General features: G+C 44.8%; 1 protein-coding gene across 1 annotated transcript in view; it reads left to right on the plus strand.

The window, feature by feature from the left end:
- The first annotated feature begins 12189 nt into the window (after positions 1-12189).
- LOC146822378 (uncharacterized) overlaps positions 12190-24152 on the plus strand; it is a 42809-nt gene continuing 30846 nt past the window's right edge. Inside the window, exon 1 of the mRNA XM_085613464.1 lies at positions 12190-12290. The gene's annotated coding sequence lies outside the window, so the exon portion shown is untranslated. The remainder of the gene's footprint in view (positions 12291-24152) is intronic.

Consider the following 24152-nt stretch of genomic DNA (forward strand, 5'->3'; position numbering starts at 1 on the left):
TGGAATGCCTGACTATGAGAAGGAGTTTGAGCTCTATTGCTGTGAGAGAGATGGATGTGCACTTTCTGTGTTAATACAGAAACATGGGAAATTGAGACGACCAATTGCATATTTTTGGGCTGTATTAGATCCTGTAGCTGTGGCATTGCCTAGTTGTTTAAAAGCAGTGGCTGCTACCTGTAAGAGCTTGGAACAGAGTGATGGAATTGTGATGGGATATCTTGTGAGAGTGTTTGTACCGCATAACGTGGCAATCCTTTTAACCAGGAGCCGCACCCAATTTATGACGCATAGTCGTCTAACTAAATATGAGAAAGTCATTTTGGGAGTAACGAATGGGGGTCCGCACTAATTACCAACCTTTGATGTGGGACCCAGCACCTGAACTTCTGGATACCATCAAAACCCTGGTGGCGGATGCTGTGGTGAAAAAATGGATAACACATAAAGAGGCGGATTTTATCATCAATCAGAAACCGCGTGTTCCGGCATTTTACATTCTGCCGAAGATTCATAAACCACAGCGTCCGCCGCCAGGGCGTCCGATTGTTTCTGGTATTCAGTCGGCTTTGGAGCCCTTGTCCCAATTCGCGGATTTTTTCCTAAGGGAGTCAGTTGTTACACAGCGATCATATGTGCAGGCCACTACTGACATATTAAACATTTTTAAGACTGTGGAGTTTGATCCGGAGAACCAATGGCTGGTTACTATTGATATTGAATCATTATATACCAGCATACATCAAGGTGCCACGCTGGTGGCAGCAGCGTGTGCCCTTGAGGCTTTGTAATGGTTATTTATGACATCCCCCAGTCGTTCGTCCTGCAATGTATCGAACTGGCACTCACCAGGAATTTTTTTGAATATAAAAATCAGTTGTACCTGCAGGTATCTGGGACTTCAATGGGGGCTACATTCACCCCCAGTCTGGCCTGCATTTATATAGGTCAGTTTGAGGAAAATGTTATATATCATGCCTCTAATCCCTTCAAAGGGAATATTTCCCTCTGGAGGAGATATATTGACGATGTCCTCTGTATCTGGACAGGTACAGAGGATCCCCTCTCAGCCTTTCTAGCATGGCTGAATCAGGCTGATGAATGTCTACGGTTTACCTGGTCGATTAGTAACACGTCTGCTGTATATCTAGATGTAGATATTACAGCCATGGACCAGGGGCTGGTTACTAATGTCCATCAAAAACCCACGGACAGGAATTCCCTTCTTCACTATCGCTCGTTCTATCCTAAAGCCTTGAGGGATAATCTCCCAGTAGGCCAGTTTTTGTGGTATCGCTGCAATTGCTCCACAACTGGCAAGTTTGTTGAGCAATCGGAAGAACTGGTGACTACGTTGAAATAAAGGGAATATCCAATCAAAATCATTAAGCAAGCACGTAAGCGTGCCTTAAATACTCCACGTGATGCCTTGTTACAGAGGAATGAAAGGCAGAAAAATGAATGCCTCCCTGTAGTGACAATGTTTGACCCCCTTTCCACGAAGGTGAGACAGATAGTAAGGAAACATTGGTCCCTTCTTGATAAAGCCATGAATAAAATGCCACCCTCACGGTTTGCTTTCAAAAGAACGCCTAACTTAAAGGACAAACTTGTCCATACACGTGATGGAGCGGGTAGTACAAAACTTTGTATACCCCCCTATTCTGCATGAATATACTAATTATATAATCCATTAATTGTAATATTACTGAATGAGTTTGCATGTTCATTAATCAACCTTATTAACATACCAACTACACGTGGGATTCGCAATTTGCATGGCTAAATAATCTATATGACTAAAATCCGTACGCATACTAACAGTAGTATATGTTTTAATTAGAATATTGCATGATATATGTGGCTTTTGTATTGTTTTGTAATGTTGCCCCAGATGACAACTAAAGGGTGAATATAAGTGCTTTAAATGTCGCTATACGCTAGATAAATACATACACATAGAGGGATTAGTAAGGGGTTAACATTTAAATTGTTATTTCTATGTATTAATTATGTTTTGTGTTTGTTTTGCTTAAGTTATCATTTGGGCCTAAAATACAAAATGGCTGCCAATGCGACACGAGGTGATAGCCACTGTTTCACGAGGCTTGGGGTGAAGTGCGCCTGTGCGACATTTTGTTCCTGTGGCCTCGTCATGACCTGTGCCTTAGTGTTCAAGAACAAGGCCATGGTGGGATCGCAGCCAAGCTATAAAACAAAGAACTCTTGACAAAGAACTAGAACGGACTGACTTTATGATGTCACCTTTGAACTGTATCACGTTTCCAAAGACTCTGCCGGACGATCTCAACCGACCAATCAGAACTGCCCAAATTTTATAGTTTGTAACTTCTTTACCTCTTTTTCATTATAAATTGCATGGTAGAATAGAGAGAAAAAAAACCTTCATCGTCGAATCTTTGACGAAGACGACGGTGACGCTACGTAACGCTACTACTTAGGGTGACTGCTGCGTTCCTGAATCTTTGACGGACTGAATGCTGCCCATTATCTGATGAACTGCAAACTTTTCTAAACCTATGGGCATAGGTAAATGCTTGCACGTCTCTGGACCTTGCCCATCCTTTGGGTCTGTAGCGTGCTGAGCAAAGAACTCTGATTTACTATTGACTAATTGACTGCTAATTTGACTACGCTAAGCAAATGACTTAGAGGACGCCCGATAGCCAGATTAGGTAAATATGGTGTTCTGTGATTTACATGAAATTTGATTTAAACTTTCTAAATGTTGATTTAACCTTTATGAATTATTAGATAAACAGATATTGATTAACAAGAAATTAGTGCATAATTTATTGAGGGAGGTAAGATCGAAATCTTGAAATGTGTTTTAGCTGGTTCTAAATCACCATCAACCAATCCAACTAATTTGATCCATTGATCAGGTGGGAGGAGTGCCTTGATGTTTAGGATTGAGATCTGAAGGCGAAAGGGTGTAAATGTATAGATTTGTAATATAATATTTCTTCCAATAGGTTATAAGGTATTCCCCGACATGTTGAGCACTTGAACCGCTCATCTCTCCTGTGTGTGCAGACCAGTGTGAAGTGACGTGTGAATGTTGGTGTTATGGGCCCCACCAATGACTGTATGTGTGAATGCGTTAGTGTGAAGTCTGGTCTGTAACGGAAAGAGGATATCGGTACGGGTCTCGCCCCCTTTACCCCGTTACCTGAGGTTTCGGCGCTTCAACAGTTTTTCTGGTAGCAGAGGATGGTTTTTATTGTTTGGTTTGGTGATTATTGCTTGTAAATTGCTTGTTGATTATTGATTATTGATTGATATTGGTTTATGTATTAACACTCTATGTTGAGTTGCGTCGAGTTCTATGTTTTTTGCATGACTTCTGGGATGAAGGAAGTCGGAAGTTTGTAACAGTTCCGTAGTAGGGCAGAGGTAAGCGCTGCTCTCGGGAAAGACGGAATTGTTGTTGCCCTGTAGGTACACGGGGAAAACGTGTGACGATTGAAGTTGCACGACGCATTGTCTGGGTTCGATTCTGTAACATCGTCGTGTGTTGCCATTAGAGACATGTTCTGTATGAGAGAAGTGCATGGTAGAGAAGGTCATCTGTGAAATTCTGGTCTTAGGTACCAGGAGTCCAGAAGGTACTCTGATTATGCTTATCACTGGAAAGGTAATAGGTGTTCCCTAAGCTTGCTAGGATAAAGTAGAGGGAAGTGCTACTTTGTTAACAAGTGTTATAATTCTGTAGTAGGGCAGACTGTTCGCTGCTCTCGGGAAAGACAGGATTCTCTGTGAATATTAGATCTATCCCTGATAGGAATACCTGAAAAAGAACATTTTGGAGAATCCGATACCAGTTCCGAGTCGGACTCAGAAGAAACCAGAGCAAGACCAACTCCGAGAAGGGAAGAGTTGGAACCAAGTCAAGTTACAGAACCAGAGAATTTGCCATTAAGAAGGCGATTGGAGATTTCTGATACTAGCTCAGAGTCAGATCCTGAACAAGAGAAAATACCAAAAATTGTGAAGGAGAATATCGAAGAGACTGTTAAGGAAATTCTTGAGAAAGAAGCTCCAAAGGCAAGTGCAAGAGAAATTCCACCGGAGGTCATAGAAGTAGAAGGTGAGGCAGTAGATACAGAGAGTGGGGGTAAGATTGTTGCGGAAGACCCCTGAGGAGGTGTAGGGAAACCACACATCCAGGTAGAAGAAGGGACAGTTAGTCAGCAGGAAGATTGCGTGGAAGAAACACGAGGAGGGACAAAATTAGATAGGGAACAGAAAGTTGCGGAAGAAAAATCTACAGAAGGTAAAAGTCAAGGTGAGACCGAATCCGAAGACAGTGAAGGAGAAGTACAAGAAGGACGAGTCCTGAGAAAGAGAGCTTGGAAAACCAAAAGAGGTGAAAAGGGAAGTAAGTTGAAAAGGCCAGCAAAGGATGAAATTTGGCCAAATAAAGTAAAAAGACAGAGGTATCGTTTGACACGAGTGAGGTCATCTAGAGCAGAACAAGTGAATGAGGTGTCTAGCCAAGAAAACTCAAAGAACACTGATCAGACACACTTGGACAAGGGAAAAAGAATTAAGAAACCCAACCAGAAGTATAAGTCACCAGAATGGACGTATGTGGCACTTCCTGAAGTACAAGAGGAAGCAGACAGCCAAGAAAGTCTAGGGGTGACTGTACCGGAAGTGGCTGGGGAGGAAGAAGATTCGGAAATCCTGAGAGTTATCTTGTCCGATATCGGAGAAGAGACAGATGTTCAGGAAATTCTGAACCAAGACTGTGAAAAGAAAGTAAAAGACGGTCAAATGCCAGACTGAAGTGTCAAGAGGAAGTCGCAGAGAGATTGGGTTACTGGACAAGACACATAACCGAAAAGAACCAAGTAGGCGCTTAGAGCCTTGGGTTTAGACAAAAGTTAGTTGTGAGTAGGAGAGGCTAAGTCAAAAGACACTGATCATTTCTGAAATGGCAAACACAAAAGGTAGAAAATCTACATGTGTGTTCCTTCGAAGATGGCGCAAAGTGTGTTGTTGTTGTACAGGATTACTAATGCTTCTATGGAGTGTATTAGCTTTAATAGTGTCATTTAAAGTAACGTTCGAAACGATAGAGGGTCATATTGAGAATAAGACGAATGTAGAAAGGATTCATGATTCTCATGCAACTAGATTGATAGACAGAACTGACTTACATAAGGATAGGTCTATAACAGATTTTTCTAACAACGTTTTCTTGAAGTTATTGTATGAATATGTAGAAAACCATGGATGTTAGAAATTGTTATGTTTGCATGCAATTGCCAGCATCAGTGTCAGAAGGTGTTACATATCACCATCTTCCTGTGACCTATGGAATAACCTGTAGTGTGTTAGCAAGTTTGTTTTATAAAACTGGGAAATTAGAGTACTACTTCTCCAATGTAGATAACGTTTTCTCACGAGTACCTGTAGTTCCTGAATTGAAAAGGATAAAACCTGGTAAAGTTTTAGGTTTAATAGTTTAGTTTAATATTTCTTAGAAACTAGAGAATTGATTTTAGAGGCAATGTTTAAGCATAATCTTACTTGTAGTCTAAAGAAGGAAGAAAAGACCTTCTAGGACATGGTGGAAGAGAGGAGAATTAAGATGCAAAGAAAGATACCTGAGGGAAAAGGAGAGAAGACGGTTTGGGACGTAGAAAGAGAAAAACATTTGAAGGGAGAAGCCAGTCCGGCTATGGCTTTAGATTGGCCTCAGAAAGGAAAATTGTGTATTAGAAGAAATGAAACTGTGTATAATAACTATTTTATAGGTGCGAGTGAATGCCATGATACATATAGAATCATGGGAGATGGGGATTTAAAGGAGGAATCAATCCGGTATTCCTTGAGTTATATTTTATCTGTGGGAACAAAGCTTATTATCGGTTACCGGACCACTGGTATGGCACATGTTACCTAGGCCTGGTCTTCCCAAAGATATTTCATGTGGGAAGGGGAAAGGATGGTGCGCAAGAGATAGGTAGACAACTAACACGTAAAAGGAGGGAAAGTTGGTCAGAAATAGTATGGATATTTTTGGAGCACTGATACCAGCCGTTGGAATATCTCTGAATGCACATAAAATCAGAAAATTGTCTACGGTAGTGGATAGTTTATCGACAAGCACTGCTGGAGGGTTTTTACTAGTAAATACCGAAATGGTAGCCATGAGAGCCATGGTAATGCAAAATCGACATGCCCTTGATATTATTTTGGCCAAAGAGGGAGGAGTTTGTGGAATGCTGAAAGTGCAACATTGTTGTACTTATATTCCTGACGAGAGTCAAGATTTGAAGACATATATTAAGAATCTAACAGACTTGCATGAGGAGATTGTTCCATTGGAGGTTGAAAGTGTTTGGGAGAAGATTGTTAAAGGGATCTCTACTATTAAAAACTTCTTAATTAAATTAGGCAGTACATTTGTAGGCAAGATTCTAATTCCAGTGACTTGTATGGTAATATTAGTATTAATACTGAGATTAGGGTGTGTATGTATAAAAAGAAGAAAATTACAAAATAAAATAAAAAGAGAAGTAACCAGAAAAAGAGAGAAAGAAAGAAAGGAAAGAGAAATGCGAGATATATAACTGGAAGAATGGAAAGAAAGTATGTATAAGAAGGCAAAGGAGGATGAGATGGGGGAAACAGTGATGTAACGTAACATGTTGTAAGGGAACTGAGACATCATTTCCATAAAAATTTAAATTGAAATTTAGGGGGATTTGTGGTGATATTAAAAATCACCAAAGGGGGGATTGGTGGAGCAGGTAAAACAAAATGTTGTATACCTTCTCTATTTTGCATGATAAAATACTAATTATGTAACTTTCTAACTATTAGCGTGTATTAATTGTTTGCCGTGGTCTAATTAATCAACCTCAATGTGAGGGGTTGCACTCCGAGTTCTTACATTTTTGACTCACTACTATACCACAATGGGTGTTACTCAGGGAAGGGGGAGGAAAGCAGTGAGAAACATCAACGAGGGAGATAGTGATGTAGATATGGGAACCTACTTGAGCAAAGACCGATGTGGAAGTGAAGTATAAGTTGAAAAGAGAAATTGGAACTAAAAGCAAGTTCTGAAAAGAAATGATTGCAAAAAATAGTTGAAAAGATAGGGAGAAAGAAGGATTGTGGGACATCTATTGATAGTCACTAAACGTTTTTTTAAATTCATGGAGAAACTAAGTGTGTTAATATAAGAAGTTTAATAATATTCATCGTGTTGGTATATCCAATTTTGAAAATAAGTTTTTATTGTTCATTCACAGTTATCCCTGACGAAGGGCCCCGAGGGGCCCGAAATGCATTGGGTCTTAATAAACTGCTTTTGACGAATATTGCTTCATTCGTGTTCATTGAAGAGGTTCGGATGGCCCACAAGAACATAAGAAAAAGTGAAAATTGCATTTCCTTGCATGGAATATTGTAAAACTGAGTCTAATTAGAAGTGGAAAAACAAGATGGATAAAAAATGGAAATTTCATTGAAGATGATTGATTAAAAGTATCTGCAATTGCAGCAATAGGCTGTCGCCATTGGCATTGGGGCTAAAAGTAGCCCCATAAAGATGGTGTTAAGTTTAAAATCGTGTCGTTTGGGCTTGGCACGTCACCAGTGAGCACGCCTTAAGAAAAATTGTGTGGTATAGTAGTGAGTCAAAAATGTAAGAACTCGGAGTGCAACCCCTCACATTGATGTTACAGATTGTTCTCCCTACCGGGTTGGCACCCACGTGAAATTAATAGAGCTTTAACAACGGAGAGTCGAGTAAAAGACGCTGTTTGTTCCATGCAAGGCGGAATAACATTGTTTGTCAAGCAACTTTATTTTTCCAACAGAAGTCAGAAGCATACTGAAATGACTAGCGAAAACATTAGATTTATCGGAATATTGTAATGAGGGACATGAAATAAGAGTGTATACATTGAAAAAGCTCCATTGTTTAAACTATCGTTTAACATGTATTGTGGGAAATATAGTGACTAAGAAAGGATTTGTTGATTTTAAGAACCACGTGACAGAAAGAGGAGTGACTAGAACGAACACGGTTAGTTTAAAAGGGTGAAGTTAATCAGAGAGGGTAAACACCTTTGGTTAACGGGAGGAGAGGAAGCTTGTATCACAGCAGGTACGTGAAAGAGAACGCTGGTGCAGCGAGAGGGGTGGAGAGTGACGAAGGAGGGAGAGAGTTATGGGTGTTACTCGGGGAAGGGGGAGGAAAGCAGTGAGAAACATCAACGAGGGAGATAGTGATGTAGATATGGGAACCTACTTGAGCAAAGACCGATGTGGAAGTGAAGTATAAGTTGAAAAGAGAAATTGGAACTAAAAGCAAGTTCTGAAAAGAAATGATTGCAAAAAATAGTTGAAAAGATAGGGAGAAAGATGGTGCTAATTAATCAACCTTCCACCTTAATAAACACGAATTTCACGCGGGACTAAATGGAAATTGCATGGCAAATTATTCTAATGAATAACTGTGGTACGCTTATTAACGGTAGATTGTGTTGATATAGAAAATTGCATGGTTTATATTGCTTTTGTGATTTTCTGCGTTCCTGCTGGGACGAAATGGTAAGTATTATTGCTTTAAATGTTGCTATAAGCTAGGAAAATACTAATATATAAAGGGATTAGTGTGGGTTTAAACATTAGAAACTTCATTTCCGTATAATAATTATTCTTTATGTTTGTTTAGCTTAAGTTGGCATTCGGGCCTGCTAGGCCGCAACATCCAAAATGGAGTTCGGAAGTGGCCACCGTCGTGTGAGCGCGATGTCTACTGAGCAGACTCAGATGGCACTGAAGATCTCCAGGCGTCCTTTGACCTAGTCACAGTGTTCCTCGTCAAGGATAGGAACGTGGAGGACTGCCAAAGCCCGACTAGTGTGACTGACAGAGAAGACAAAGGACACCTGTCTCTAACAGCCAAAATATTGATACTTTGGACCCTTTCGCATGAGAACTGTCCCAACCATGGGATGACATCTTCAGTAGAGCATGAGAAACAAGGAACTTTGTGAATACGTTCTGAAATTGCAAATTGTGATGGCTTGGCCAATCAGAGCCATTTCCAATGTAGCAAATGTAGCATGTTACCCAAAATTCTTTATAAAAAGGGGTTAGTAGAAGGGTTGGGTGGTTGCGTTCCAGGAGTGTGATCCGAATCCCGTTGACCGATTTGCTTGCACGAGTGCTGGGTCCCCGGAGATCTTTGGGACTGCGTCGTGCTGAGCGAAAGAACTTTTTCCCGGACTGATTGGGGTTGTAGCCTGCATTCGATTGGAGGGTTACATCGGAAGAGATTTGATTTTTGCAGGGCTGATAGGTTGTGGGAGAATGGTCGCCAAAATCAGAGATTAGGTCAATATAATTGTCATACTGATTTATGCCAATGTTATTAAGATTTGGATTGATTATAATGACGATCATGCCAATGAAGGTGAATTGATTAGATAAACGAAACATTTATTAATAGAGAACGAGTTTGTGATTCTTTAAAGGGTATTAGTTAAAGATTCTGAGACTTTAAATGTGTTTTAGCTGGTTCTAAATCACCATCAACCAGTCCAACTAATTGGTCCATCGACCAAGTGGTGGAGTGCCTTGATGCGAAGGTTAGGATTCTAGAAGTGCCGATGTATAACATGTAAATACTGTAAACATTTCTTTCTATAGGTAATAAGGTACCCCCCACATGTCCAGCGCTTCTCTTCCTCCTGTGTCCAGATTCGAGTGAGACGTATGAGTGTTGGTGTTATGGGCCCCACCAATGGATGCGTGCGTGAATGAGTTAGTGTGTGCAGATTCGAGTGAGACGTATGAGTGTTGGTGTTATGGGCCCCACCAATGGATGCGTGCGTGAATGAGTTAGTGTGTCCAGATTCGAGTGAGACGTATGAGTGTTGGTGTTATGGGCCTCACCAATGGATGCGTGCGTGAATGAGTTAGTGTGTCCAGATTCGAGTGAGACGTATGAGTGTTGGTGTTATGGGCCCCACCAATGGATGCGTGCGTGAATGAGTTAGTGTGTCCAGATTCGAGTGAGACGTATGAGTGTTGGTGTTATGGGCCCCACCAATGGATGCGTGCGTGAATGAGTTAGTGTGTGCAGATTCGAGTGAGACGTATGAGTGTTGGTGTTATGGGCCCCACCAATGGATGCGTGTGTGAATGAGTTAGTGTGTCCAGATTCGAGTGAGACGTATGAGTGTTGGTGTTATGGGCCCCACCAATGGGTGCGTGCGTGAATGAGTTAGTGTGTCCAGATTCGAGTGAGACGTATGAGTGTTGGTGTTATGGGCCTCACCAATGGATGCGTGCGTGAATGAGTTAGTGTGTGCAGATTCGAGTGAGACGTATGAGTGTTGGTGTTATGGGCCCCACCAATGGATGCGTGTGTGAATGAGTTGGTGTGTCCAGATTCGAGTGAGACGTATGAGTGTTGGTGTTATGGGCCCCACCAATGGATGCGTGCGTGAATGAGTTAGTGTGTCCAGATTCGAGTGAGACGTATGAGTGTTGGTGTTATGGGCCTCACCAATGGATGCGTGCGTGAATGAGTTAGTGTGTGCAGATTCGAGTGAGACATATGAGTGTTGGTGTTATGGGCCCCACCAATGGATGCGTGTGTGAATGAGTTAGTGTGTGCAGATTCGAGTGAGACGTATGAGTGTTGGTGTTATGGGCCCCACCAATGGATGCGTGCATGAATGAGTTAATGTGTGCAGATTCGAGTGAGACGTATGAGTGTTGGTGTTATGGGCCCCACCAATGGATGCGTGCGTGAATGAGTTAGTGTGATGACGGGTCTGTGACGCAGGGAGGATATGTAAATGTGCCCTTAACCGCTGGAGCAGAAGCTCAGACTTCCGTCCAGTAACAAGTGGCCTGTCTGGGGTCCATGCGTCAGGTTGGTTTGCGTCCTTCCATTTCTGGAGTGTAGCAGCAGTTTTACGATCTTTTTAGAGTTTCTTGTTGCTCAGATGGGTCTAATTTCTAATATTTATAGGTTTCAATCGTCTTCATTGCTCGGTTTTGCTCGCAAGAAAGTGTCACTCGTAGTCATTGAAATCAGACATGCCAACCCTCCCGATTCAGGCGGGAGACTACTGATTTCAAGGCTAGTCTCCCGCCTCCCGATTCAAGCATCCAGAAACCCGATTCCTCGGGGTTTCAGGTGACAGGGCTTGGTATTGTGTAACGTGCTAATTCTTCCAGCAACAGTCAGAGTGGCGATGCAGGGGCTCTAGAGGGTGTGACAAACCAACAAAGCCTCATTAACAAAAGAATGGTCCTTAAAAGACCTGTGAAATACTCAGGGGCGGCTGTGTGGGTGCCCGGGAAGCTGTTTCAGCCCGGGCTGCCACACAGGGGGGGGGGGGGGGGGTGTATGCACTGCCCGCAACCTGCCAGGCCAGTGCACAACACTTGCATCACCCTCTCTCTGCCTGCCATTGCGCTCCATGCTTCTGAAAGGTGATAAAAAAAACACGTGCATTTGCGTTTCAAATGTCCGATCCTGCAGCAGCCACTTCCAAAGCCCATACATGACAGTATCCCGATTCAAGGCCCATTCTCACGATTTTTTTTATTTTAAATCTCCCACTTTGCTCTTCTGAAATGTTGGCATGTATTCTGAAATTATGAAAATGTCACACACAGCAAATCTGAACCCTTGGCAGCTATGCTTTACAGTCTGTAATCGCAGCGCCAATGCTTGTTTGTATCCTCTTCTCACAGCCAGGAGTATTGGACTGTCCGTGGCAGAGGTGCAGCTGTGAGAGGGTAAAATATCCGCCCTCGGAAGCGCTCTCTGGGGTCTGTTTTCAGCTTTTCTTGTCTCTGTTCCCCCCCGAGCAGCCGCCGAACATATCTCTGTTTTCCTTTTAGAAATGACCCGGGCTCACTCACGCCTGTCAATCAGAGTGTGAGGGAATCTGGGGCGGAATCTTAAAATATCTGCCTCAGTGTATACACTGTAAATTTAATGACATCTAAACGTTAATTCCTGAATTGTTTTTTAATAAAGACAAACTTTTTTGTAGGCTCCGCCCCTTATCCCTCCGTCCTGAAACCTCTACCACCGTGTCGGGTGGGGGTGATTGGAAGGTGTGCTAAGACTGCCCCCGTCTGACCCCTCCCCATGCCACACTCTGACGTCACTAGTAATGGCAGGGGTGGGGAGACCACATAAGCCCTGGATGCCAGCCAGGGAGTTACTTTCATCCCGAAGTGCTGCGTGCGCGCCGTGTGATCTGCTGCAGGTGAGTTGTCGGTGTCGGGGGGACTGGAGCCGGGGAAGGTACTGAGTGAGAGGGGTTTGTTCCCCCTTCTGTCTGCAATGTAATTGTGGCGTAAGGGCCTGAGTAGCTGGCTCTGGAGCTGGGAGACCAGGTTGGAGTTTCGGCGTCTGTTCCATCTCCTGTGATTCTGGGCGAATCGCTTACCCCCCCCCCCCCCCCCAACCAAAATGAATGTACCCTTGTGTAATGTAACTGGTGCTCGTGGCGGCTGGTATTAAGGGGCGTCGGGGGCGTTGCCTTACCTACGGAGAAAACGAATGGGTTTCCGGCAGGGGTGGGTTTGTTGCCGGAAGAAGGCGCCTGCAGCCCTGGTTTCAAAGGACACGACACAGGTGAGCCTTTTCCCTTTCTTTGAACCCCAGGACTCGGCAGACCTGCTGTTAAAGGTCGGACCCGAGTCCGGAGCCCCTCACTGCACACGATCTAACCAGGAGCCCCTCACTGCACCCGAGAGCCCCTCACTGCACACGAGAGCCCCTCACTGCACACGATCTGTTAAGGAGCCTCTCACTGCACACGAGAGCCCCTCACTGCACACGATCTACCCAGGAGCCCCTCACTGCACACGATCTATCCAGGAGCCCCTCACTGCACACGATCTGTTCAGGAGCCCCTCACTGCACACATGATCTGCTCCAGAGTCAGAGCCCCTCCCTGTGCTATGACGCGCTCTCTCACTGCACAGAGTGCACGCACTGCCTGCTTCTAAGCCGCACACTGTACTCCTGCGGCTCTCACTGCACGCATCATCATCGTGTAATCCAGAGAACCTCACTGCACACGAGAGCTCCTCACTGCACACGATCTGTTCAGGAGCCCCTCACTGCACACGATCTGTTCAGGAGCCCCTCACTGCACACGATCTGTTCAGGAGCCCCTCACTGCACACGATCTACCCAGGAGCCCCTCACTGCACACGATCTACCCAGGAGCCCCTCACTGCACACGATCTATCCAGGAGCCCCTCACTGCACACGATCTGTTCAGGAGCCCCTCACTGCACACATGATCTGCTCCAGAGTCAGAGCCCCTCCCTGTGCTATGACGCGCTCTCTCACTGCACAGAGTGCACGCACTGCCTGCTTCTAAGCTGCACACTGTACTCCTGCGGCTCTCACTGCACACAGCGTCTACTCCCGGTCCGCTCACTGCACATACCTACCATCTGGGCTTCTAACTGCCAAAGCGCACCTCTGTCCCTTTCCCTGCCCATACAAACTGTGGCACCACCCTGCCAGTGCCACAGCCACCTCCAGCATGAACTGGCATCCCTCCCTGCACACCCCGTCATAACTCCCTGCGCATGCGGTGCCTCTCCCTTCAAACGCCAGCATCAGCCAGTGGCGTGTAAAGGAAGGGAGAGGCGCCGACCTGTACGGAGGGCTCAGCCCCACAGGGCCCGCACTGGTGATGGGGTCACTGGGGGTGCCCCTGTTGGCAAAGCTCCGGGACCGTTCCTGCAGCTCCTTAGACTGGTTGGGCCGTGCACTTCCTGCAGTCACATATCGGCTAGAACCAAGCTGCTTCCCGCAAAGCATTTGAGATTCAGGCAATAGTCAGGGGTGGATATGAATGCGATCTGTGATTGTGTCTCTATTGGAGTGTCCTGCGCAGGAAAGCATCACTTTTCTAGCGGTCCTGGGAAGGGTAGGAGACATGTCCTTTTTAGGTCTCGCCTTGCTATCGCGTAAGCGATCGCAAGGCGAGACTATAGAGAGCGGACTGGAAAGTGCTCCCAAAAAGCGGATTGCATTGCTAGCACGCGCACAATCACGTGCATCGTGCCGCCATGCAATCCGCCTTTTGGGAGCACTTCAAAGGCTCCGCTCCCCCGCCCCCAAGCGCGCGCGCGCCACGCTCTGCCGGCTTGTTTTCGAGTCTTGTAAAACTATACCTCTCAGCCTCGTGTACAGTATAAACGTTGGCTGATTGGGCTTGCCACACAATTAAAAAGACCAAGAATGGCGGCTCTGGGCCAAGTGTCCCCCCCCCCCCACATGGTGACCATAATTATTGGAGAACATTTTTTTTTTTACATAAGCCCCAATGCGCATAAATTTAATAATACCATGTGTCCGCCATTAAAAGTAAACTTCTGTAAAGGATGTTGCTCGTGTTTATACAAGAATTTTACTGTTCATAAGTCTTGGACGCTGCCCTTTAGTTACTTAAGGTTTATTTTATTTAATTACACCAAAACTCTTTAAGATCCAACACAGCCAACACGTGTGTTGAGGTAAACACCTCACTTTTCAAAGCATCAGGATTGTCAGGAAATATCAAATGAGGATGTATGTGTCCGTCCATTTTTCACATCGCACTGTACATATTCTCCCCCCCCACCCCCACCGTGTTTGATATCAGTTTTTGTTTTCCTCTCAAAGACAACGACTCGCAACAAACGAATTCTACGAATTTCTTGATGGAATCAAAGTAACCTACTCACATGAACACGTGACTACATACCACAGCAGTGAGGGCCGGTGCTGGGGGTTAGAGGCGCCGAGCTCTTTGTCTCCTTACCCCAGTTTCTATGAACGTTACTATTAAAGAAGAGGGTACAGTGGTGTTCACGAGGGTGAGCTCATTTTAAGGCACAGTGCTGTCAAGGGATGTATGACGTTACAACGCATGCACTTACAACGCATTTTTTACAACGCATAATCCATTACAACGCACTACACTTACAACGCATGACACTACAACGCATTTTAAAAAAATACCTTTACAACGCATACCATTACAACGCATAATATAACATTGCATTTAAGGTAAGTATTAGATAGTATAGGGGTAAAAATTACTTTTCTAACTCCAGGGGGTGCAACAGTAGGGTAAATGTTGGATAGTATAGGGGTAAAAGTTACTATTCTAACTCCAGGGGGTGCAACTGTAGGGCAAGTGTTGGATAGTATAGGGGTAAAAATTACTATTCTAACTCCAGGGGGTGCAACAGTAGGGTAAGTGTTGGATAGTATAGGGGTAAAAATTACTATTCTAACTCCAGGGGGTGCAACAGTAGGGTAAGTGTTGGATAGTATAGGGGTAAAAATTACTATTCTAACTCCAGGGGGTGCAACAGTAGGGCAAGTGTTGGATAGTATAGGGGTAAAAATTACTATTCTAACTCCAGGGGGTGCAACAGTAGGGCAAGTGTTGGATAGTATAGGGGTAAAAATTACTATTCTAACTCCAGGGGGTGCAACAGTAGGGTAAGTGTTGGATAGTATAGGGGTAAAAATTACTATTCTAACTCCAGGGGGTGCAACAGTAGGGTAAGTGTTGGATAGTATAGGGGTAAAAATTACTATTCTAACTCCAGGGGGTGCAACAGTAGGGTAAGTGTTGGATAGTATAGGGGTAAAAATTACTATTCTAACTCCAGGGGGTGCAACAGTAGGGCAAGTGTTGGATAGTATAGGGGTAAAAATTACTATTCTAACTCCAGGGGGTGCAACAGTAGGGCAAGTGTTGGATAGTATAGGGGTAAAAATTACTATTCTAACTACAGGGGGTGCAACAGTAGGGCAAGTGTTGGATAGTATAGGGGTAAAAATTACTATTCTAACTCCAGGGGGTGCAACAGTAGGGCAACTGTTGGATAGTATAGGGGTAAAAATTACTATTCTAACTCCAGGGGGTGCAACAGTAGGGTAAGTGTTGGAAAGTGTAGTGTAATATTATGCGTTGTAATGGTAGGCGTTGTAATGGAATGCGTTGTAAAGGTAGTTTTTAAAAATGCGTTGTAGTGTCATGCGTTGTAAGTGTAGTGCGTTGTAATGGATTATGCGTTGTAAAAAATGCGTTGTAAGTGTAGTGCGTTGTAACAGTTGGGTTGTAAAGGTTGTTCCCCGCTGTCAAGCAGTACGAAACACATCATCTGACATCTACGCACCGATAGCACCCCTTATTCGAGGGATTTCGCCCCAAAATGTAGAGCTGTCTAGAAGCTCAGCTTTTTATAGCCTCAATGGTTTCAACGAAGATACCAGAATAGCGCTCCCCTGTGGCGCTATGCCAGCAGCACCTCTTCGAGTCACCAGTGGGCCACGTGCGCGGCAAGTAAAAGGCGACTGATGCCATACACAGTCCAACCACAGAAGCCATATTGCCCGGGCGCACTCTCGACCTCTCTTGTTTGTGAATGACAGACCCGCAGAAGCCCTGCTCTGCAGCGGGGCCCTAGACCTTGGAGTGCAGGCTCGCCCCCGATGCACTGGTGTCATCAGCCCCCTCGCGCATGCGTGTGATCGATCAGACTCCTCGATGCTGTGTGCAGCTCAACCGTATGTGATTGCGACCAAGCCCTAATGCATCTGTGTGCAGCCACTTCCAATGTGCAAGCCAAGACTCCAGCGGGTAGGTGTGACCAGATCCCGAAATCCTCTGTGTGGGCTAGCCACCTGTAGGGGGCAGACTCACACCCAGCACGTGCGTGATCAGACCCCTCAAGGCTGTCTCTGCATCGACCTCCGGGCTGCAATTCCCAGATCCGAAAGTCCAGGGTACATCCCTAGAGGTTCTCAGCATTTTGAACAGGCGCGCACCTATGAATCCTTTTCGACGCGGTTGGCACTCTGTGCCTGTCTAGAGCATATTTAGGTCGACTCGTGGGGAGGCTTCTCCAAATAACAATGCCTTACTAGGGAACAGCCACCTCAGTTCATGGGGTGCCAAAGAATCAGCACATTCAGCAGTTCTCTAGGTGACAGTAGCAGGGCTTTCACAGGGCGAGTTCGACTATAACCCAAGTGAGAATGGTTGACCAACTCATCCACCTGTCCACTCCTGGCAGTAAATTAAGCACCTGCTGTAGATATCTGTAAACTGTGTGCCACTCATGCCTTAATTGTACATGTTCTGTGAGCGATTGTACTAGTCTGCCCTACAGGCCTTATTCTGCAGGAAACGAAACACTGCACTTACTACCTTCTGTGAGAGAAGGAAGCTTGCTTTGCTACTGCCACACTGTCCCTTGATTCAGTGAAGCTTGCACTGCTGTTGCGCATATTGTACCTGCCATGTGAAAAACTGCACTTTCTGCCTTCTGTGAGAGAAGGAAGCTTGCTTTGCTACTGACACTGTCCCTATTCTGTGAGGCAGTGACGCTTGCACTGCTGCTGCGCATATTGTACCTGCCATGTGAAAAACTGCACTTTCTGCCTTCTGTGAGAGAAGGAAGCTTGCTTTGCTACTGACACTGTCCCTATTCTGTGAGGCAGTGACGCTTGCACTGCTGCTGCGCATATTGTACCTGCCATGTGAAAAACTGCACTTTCTGCCTTCTGTGAGAGAAGGAAGCTTGCTTTGCTACTGCCACACTGTTCCTTTTCTGTGAGGCAGTGAAGCTTGCACTGCTGCTGTGCATATTGCACCTGTCGTGTGATGCGAAAAGCTGGTGCTGATGATACCATAGATGTACCGCCTTCTGAAGGAGACACGTTTTGCACTGTTTCTGCTCAAGCTGTGCCTTTTCTATGAAGATGGATGTTTCCACTGCTGTTGCGTGTTCTTATTAAGAACAAAGGATCTTTTGAAAGCGCTTGCATAATAACATGCCCAGTTCAGTCAGAAGCTTTCTGTTGGACTCGGGCAACAAATAGTTGTGGGGTCTGTTGTAGAGACACTGGCTTCTGTCCCAGCTTAACCAAACAATTTAAACCTGGGTAATTGCTTTTCTTCCCTATGTCTCCTTTTCTATAATCATCATATTTGAGGACAACTTGAAACTATCCAGTTCAGGATGTGCACAGCAGAAAAAGCTCTCTTGCATACGGGTTAATAGCCCATAATGTTGTTCCATCTATAACCAGGGCCACTGGAATTAGTTGCAGGGAGTGCCGAATTATGCAGCAGGGTTGAGTAAATTATGCAGCAAGGGAAGGCAAACTATGTGGCATAATGTAGCACATTTTGTGATAGTATTACTTCATTATTTTATACATTTTACACTTGTGAACACTGTCTAGCCATTGGGTGCACCTCTTTAGTACCAATTTAACACCCAAATATAGCAATAAGCAACAGAAAGGTGGTTAGTCACCCTTTGCAAGGGACCTTTCACTGCCTGGCAATACATCACTACATTTTTTTTTGTCACTTTTGAACCGTTTGAGCTATGAGCATTTTTTTTGTTAAAATCTGCAGATGATGGATTATGTGGCAAATGCGGCAAATCTATAATTGTGTGAAAAACCTGCAACCACACAATTGCATAATTCTAGTGGCCCTGACTACAACAATAAAGGCTTTGTATAGGAGGCAGAAGTCAACTGACCTGTCACTTGGGTCACTAATACAATTTTCCTCAGGGTAGAAGGAGAAAAGAATGTGATATTCATCTAGAATCTGAGTTGTACAATGTCTCACAGGAAATCTGGTCTCAATCCCAGCTTTCAAGCTTGACCAAACAGTGTGACCCTAAACAATTAATTTTCTTCACTGCATCTTTTTGCATGAAGTTAAAGTTTCTTTCTTGTTCTGATTCGGTTTCAACTGCGGCTATTTCACCCAGCTCTTCTGGGAGGAGGAGCTCTAACACATACACGCAGCCACCCATCTTAATAGCCGTGCAGTCTGGTATACGGCAGCTTTCCTAACTGCTGTGCTAGGTGCAGGAGGCAGAGGTCGTCTGTATATTCACTCATCAAGATCTTATGTTTGCTCAGTATGTTCCCTCCACTAACTGCCACCTTTCCATTTTATGTATTTTAAATGTGTCTCGGTATCTCTCTCTCTCTGGTTGAGCTCCTCTGTTTTTTTTAAACGACTGTCATTTAAAATGAAACGGATGTGGTGAAAGAACGGCACACCCTCAGCACCCAACGATAGCGTTAGTTTATCTTTAAATGACTTTGACGTGCAAGATAGAACCCGTCTCTTCTCGTTAATCCTTTTGTTTTGGGCTTGTGTTCTCTATTGTGATGGGGGCAGGCGCGCAACACCCATTGGACTTAACCCCTTCGCTGCAGCGGGAATTCCGCCGCAGCGCTGGGGGCGGTTTGGGGGCAGTGCGGTGGCGCTGTGCTCATGACGGAGCGGTTCCGTCATGACTCCGTCCACTGCGCTAATCGCCCGCACAGGCGGGGAATCAGTGCAGCGTGGGCGGAGCGGCGGCCAACAGCCGCAGCATGACGGAACCATTCCGTCATGAGCACACGGCACCCGTGGCTCATGACGGAATGGTTCCGTCATGAGCGCTGAAGGGGTTAAAGGAAAGGGCTTCAGCCCCCCCACCTTCGTGCTTGGCTGCCCGGGATGAGACAGCTTCCCGGGCAGACACAAAGCCGCGCCCGAGCACTTCACAGGTCTTTAAAAAGACCATTTACACGTTAATAAGGCCTCGCTGTTGTTTCACCCCTTCTAAGAGCCCCTGCAGCTCCACTCTGCCTTGATTCAGCCCCCCACCCCCGAAATCAGCGCCACTCTGCCTACTGTTTAAAGATTCAGCCCCCCCCACCCCGAAATTTTTGCTTACCCCCCCCCCCCCCCCCCAGATTTGGCTCTAGTCATATTTATTTACAGAGAAAATGTTAAATTTGACAAGTACGAGGCCAGACTGTGGAATTAAAAGCAGCCCTGGCAAAAATGTTCAAATCAGTCCCACTCCCTTCCTCTGCATTCTTGCACTACATCTCTCCTACCACCCAGCCATCCATTCTCTCTCACCTCTCCCTTCTCTCTTCTCCCTCTTTGACCACTTTCTCTCCCTGCCCCCTCTTTCCCTTATTTGAAGCCTCCCACGTCTTCTACAATTAATCCCGGGGGAAAGTGGCAGAGGCACCAGGATGTCACCGGGCTTTCAAAACAAAGGGGCATATTTACTAGAAACTGTCAGAGCGCAGACCTGCGCCAAATTGGGCAGCCCCACGCTCCAACATTCTCAAAGCGCAGGGCTGCACAGTATTTACTACAATATGGCACTCCCCTGTGTTTTCCCTAGCGCTGGCACTAAATGTGCCTGCCTTGCGCCAATGCAGGCACCCTTTCACCATAGTGCAAGCAGTAGCGGCCGGTATTGTGGACAAGTGGTGGGGGGGGTGGGGGGGCATCATTAAAAAAACTTGCCTTTCGCTTCGCGTTCTTCTGCTCCTCTTCTCCAGGCGCAGGCTCCCAGACTACCCTGGGCCAATCCTGAGGCCTCTCTCATGCATGAGAGCGGCTTCAGGAGTGCCCTTGATTTGCTCTCACTGCCTGCTCTCTCCAACCCAGCAATGCAGCTGGGTTGGAGAGCTTTCACTGCGTATGGCGGTGTGGCCGGCCTGACACGCCCGGCCAAACCGTCATGCGCCTATAACTCCCCTCAGTGCCTGTCAGCCCCCAGACCCTGCCCCCACAACTCTGCAGGAAAGGAAAAATAAAACAAATGTTCATTGTCATTTTATTTTTCCTTTCCTGATCTTTTTTGGGGGCGACGCTCCTCTGCCATAGCGGACAAGCAGCTGCTGAGTGCAAGGGTGCCTGTGTTGCAGTTAATGATTGTGCAGGTAGCAAATCGCCATTATTTATTGATTGTTTATGTGCAGGAAATGAAACCTTCCTACACATACACAATCATTATGGCTTTTTTGCTCTTTCTGTGCAGAATACAGCACAGATAGAAAAGACCAAACATTTCTCCTCGTGCACTATTCTAAAGCCTGCTCTTGCACGGCATTCATTTTTGGCGCTGCAACAGATTTACGCCTTCTTGAACCTCTGTGGCTGCATCAAAAAGCAATGGGTGTTGCGGTGGAACGCCCAATGCAGGCCCCTTTCGCGCATATGCCTGCGTGAAAGGGTAGCATATTTACAAAGCAGCGGTAAGCCACAAAAAGTGGCTTAATGCCACTTTGTAAAAATGGTGCAGGGCATACCCCCACAAGAGCATAACAAAGTGATGCTCCAGTGGTGCTAGGGGCTTGTTCATATGACCCCAGGCCTTCAAGGGCTCCAGCACACTGTTGAAATGACTGACGGAATAAAAGGCCTGTCCAGCGCTGACAACCACATTCAATCAGGTAAGTTATAATGCTGGCCAGAGAGTCTAAGAGTGGACTGCAACTTGAAAAATCAACATACAGTGTTTTCATCAGAAATATATGTACAATTGGCAACAAAATCGAAGTCAACCTTGAGCTCAGTTTAGTTATTTTTTTTGCAGAATATTTTTTATATAGCGCGAACTTGACCCGAATCCAATCAGGTATCAGAGCGCTTTACAGAGCACCAGTTACATTACATGAGGACAAACATTCATTTTTTTTGTTAGGCACGGGGAGATTAAGTGATTTGCCCAGAATAACAGGATGTTCAGCGTCGTTACTGAGACTCGAACCCAGTTCCCCAGGTCCGAGGTCGAACGCCCTAGCCGTTAGGCTAACTCCTCTCCCTGAGAGTTATTGACCAAGCATAAATGCTGTACTGCTCTCACCCACATGAATGTCTTGAGAATTTCTAGACTAAGATGACAGCATCGTCATCATGCTTGAGTGCCCACACGGCCCTCAAACACTGTCAGTGGACGTCTAATTCCTGACCTAATATGCCTTTTTGCCTCCTGGTCCTTTCGGGTTGGGGGCATAGGGATCTGAAACATGGGCCCCTACCAGCGTCCCCCAAAACTACAAACTCCCTAAGTGGCCCACTGGAAGCCAAATTGTTCATGCAAAGCCTTTTTCACATGTCGAACTGTGAGGTATAAAGTTCTCTAAAAGTTTAAAACAACCAATAAAGCAATATTAACTTCTACAAGAACAAGCATTTGCAATGCAACAGGTCTCGCAGTTACGCGAGTTTCAGCTATTGGCATTGTAAATGACAATGCCTTTTATTTATGTTTTGGTTTTTGAAACCTAAATAAAACGCATTGTCATTTACAATGCAAATAGCTTAGTGTCTCTTTGTCTCTCCTTATTTTGATGTGTGCATCATTGTCTCAGTGTGTGCATTACTGTCACTGTGTAGAGCATGACAATGCAAACAATGTACTGAGGAGCAGTCATTGTAAACAGTTGTTCCACCTTTAATTAATTTATTTTTTATAATGTATACAATCAACAAAGTATAACCTGCTTTTAATGTAACCGTATAACACCCTAAATATAAAATAATTTCTTATCATATCTGACATCTAAGCACGTCATTGTTAGCCATGAATTTTGTTCTAAATCAGCAACAAAGTGTATTGGAGCAACAAAGCCACAAGTAAAGCGATCCTAAAAACTGAAAGCAATCGCTTTAGGAAAAAGAAAAGCCGCGAGTAATGCGCGTGCGCGTCTTTGTCTCAGGGTGTAAATTTGTATATGTGTCTCATTTGTGCATGTGTCACTGTCGAAGTGTGCACGTGTCTTTATTGGTATGTGAGGCATATCTCTGTGTGTGCATCACTAAATTCTGCGTAAATCATTGTCTGTGACAACGCATCACTGTTTAAGTGTGCATATCATATGTGTGATATTACTGACGCTGTATGTGCATTATTGTAAATGTATCTGCAGCAGTGCCTCTGACCTTGTATAACTATGTCTGTGTGCCTCACTGTCCCTGTATGTGCATCATTGGCTATCTCTTTGCATTTTGGTCTGTAGGTGTGCACCACTGTCCCTATATGTGCAGCACTGTCTGTGTGTGCAATACTATCTTTGTATGTGCATTATTGTTCGTGACTACATCAGTACCTCTACGTCTTTGGCTCTCTGTGTATTTCACTGTTTGAGTGTGCCTCAATGTGTCTGTCTGTGCCTCATTGCCTATATGTGAACATCAGTGCCTCTCTGTATGCATCACTGTCTCTGTGTGCCTCATTAGCTCAGTGTGTGCATTACTAGCACTGTTTATAACTTACTCTCTCTGTATACACATGTCTGTATTGTGGGTGTGCGTGTTTGGCTCTGTGTATGTGTCTCCTTGCACCTCTGTCTCACAATGTCTATCTTTGTATGTACCTCTGTGTCTATGCGGCTTTGTATCTGTCTCTCTGATATGCATCTCTGTCACTGCGTTTCTGTTGGTGCATGTCTGTATTTAAATATTATTCCTCCCAACTGTAGCATGTTTTCTACTTTTACAGTCCAGCTTAGCTTCATCCACCATACAGATCTACACACATAGACGCATCTTGGCAAATGTTTCCAATATGACTACAAAACCCACGACAATCTGCAAGACCATTTAGACAGCAACTGCTTGCATAGACTGCAAAGCTCGCTTTCATTCAAAGATATCTTTATTGACAGCATTGTTTTACATACAATATTAAACACTATTTCCTTTTATATTATTACTTTACTTACAATACTGTAGCTTTTACTCCATTATACCACTTTGCAATTGAACTTTCTTATGTTATATGCACACACTACTTAGTAAAAAATCTCCTCCACCTGATATGTTATGCACACACACACTCGTACAGTTTTATATGCAACAGCCTTTAGATAGATTTTGTAGCTTTTAACTATAAACTTCCACAAGTCTTCAGAACACAAAGAAACACACTACTAATGTTCCAAATCTATACATAATAAACAAGAAAAGTGCACGAGAACATGCAAAAATGCGGATGAAGTAAACAAAAAGAACACGTGGAGGAGGCATTAGCTTGGTCATTGTAAAACGAATTGAGCCATCTGTTTCGTTTTCCTCATTTCCCTTCTCTCTTCTGCACTCCAGACGTCTCCCATGAACATCCTCCCACCCGCCCTCGTACCATTACTTCTTATCTACAGACTTCAAACAAGGCTTGGTGTTTTTTTTTAGCACTAGCACCAACTGTCAACAAGAAAGGAACTAGCGGCTCCATAACAGAAATATGCCCACACCTAACTTACAAGTTACAATATA

This window comes from Triturus cristatus, chromosome 6 (assembly GCF_964204655.1).
Source record: "Triturus cristatus chromosome 6, aTriCri1.1, whole genome shotgun sequence".
Lineage (NCBI taxonomy): Eukaryota > Metazoa > Chordata > Amphibia > Caudata > Salamandridae > Triturus > Triturus cristatus.